The following is a 1,492-nucleotide window of genomic DNA, read 5'->3' as shown; positions in this document are numbered from 1 at the left end:
CCCAACTCAGGGATTGAACCAAGGCCTCCTGCGTTGCTGGTGGATTCTTTACCAACTGAGCCACAAGGGAAGCCCAAGAATACTGGAATGCGTAGCCTATCCCTTTTCCAGTGGATCTTCCCAACCCAGGAATTGAACCGGGGTCTTCTGAATCCAAAATGTGTCAAAGACCTGAAAGACAAGGAAAATCTCAGAATTATAAATTAGAGGAGAATTATGACAATTAAAGGGCTTCCCTGGTGGCTCAGAGGATAAAGCGTCTGCCTGCAATGCAGGAGACCCAGGTTCGATCCCTGGGTTGGGAAGATCCCCTGGAGAAGGAAATGGCAACCTACTCCAGTATTCTTGCCTGGAGAATCCCATGGTGGGATTCTGGAGGAGCCTGGCGGGCTGGAGGAGCCTGGCGGGCTACAGTCTACGGAATCACAAAGAGTCCGACAGGACTGAGTGACTTCACTTTCACTTAACGACAATTAAAGGCTACGCTGGATCCTAGATTGGATCCTGGAACAGAAAAAGGACACTTTTGGTAAAACTGGTGAAACTTAATGTTTCCAGCTTGGTAAATAATATTGACCAGTGTTAATTTCTTAATATTAATTGTCAGTTCAGTTCAGTCATTCAGTCGTGTCTGACTCTCTGCGACCCCATGAATGGCAGCACGCCAGGCCTCCCTGTCCATCACCAACTCCTGGAGTTCACCCAGACTCACGTCCATGGAGTTGGTGATGCCATCCAGCCATCTCATCCTCTGTCGACCCCTTCTCCTCCTGCGCCCAATCCGTCCCAGCATCAGAATCTTTTCCAATGAGTCAACTCTTCGCATGAGGTGGCCAAAGTACTGGAGTTTCAGCTTTAGCATCATTCCTTCCAAAGATATCCCAGGGCTGATCTTCTTCAGAATGGACTGGTTGGATCTCCTTGCAGTCCAAGGGACTCTCAAGAGTCTTCTCCAACACTACAGTTCAAAAGCATCAATTCTTCCGTGCTCAGCTTTCTTCACAGTCCAACTCTAACATCCATACATGACCACTGGAAAAACCATAGCCTTGGGTAGGAGATTCTACATGAAGGATATAAAGGAACTCACTACTATTTTTAAAACTCTTTAAATTCTAAATTTTAAATACCTATTTAATATATAGAAGTATTTCAAAATTAGAAGCTAATTGTATGTCAATTATACCCCAAAATGGTAAAAAATGTTAGAATATGAAAAGGACTCTAAGGAATCTAGGAGATAATGAGATAAATACCAAGAAAAGTGGTGGAAGATCGGAAAATTTTTGGAAAGAGTGGTACAGAGATGAAAAGAAGATTCAATAGAATATAGAATGATTGAGAGTTTAGAAAAATATCCTAGGTAAAATGGAGCCATAAAAATCAATAATACACTTAAATTTCATTATGAAAACTTTCCCTTTGCAGGTCAATGATAACTTTGGACTTAGAGAGTAGGAAATGTCATTCTAGGATTCTTGGATAGTGGGAG

General features: G+C 42.6%; 1 non-coding gene across 1 annotated transcript; it reads left to right on the top strand.

Moving 5' to 3' along the window:
- On the top strand, positions 234 to 305 carry TRNAC-GCA. Its single transcript has one exon. It is a non-coding gene; the product is annotated as a tRNA-Cys (tRNA).

Source organism: Capra hircus, chromosome 4 (assembly GCF_001704415.2).
Source record: "Capra hircus breed San Clemente chromosome 4, ASM170441v1, whole genome shotgun sequence".
Lineage (NCBI taxonomy): Eukaryota > Metazoa > Chordata > Mammalia > Artiodactyla > Bovidae > Capra > Capra hircus.
The sequence above is the reverse complement of the archived record's forward strand: the minus strand, read 5'-3'. Positions and strand labels throughout refer to the sequence as shown.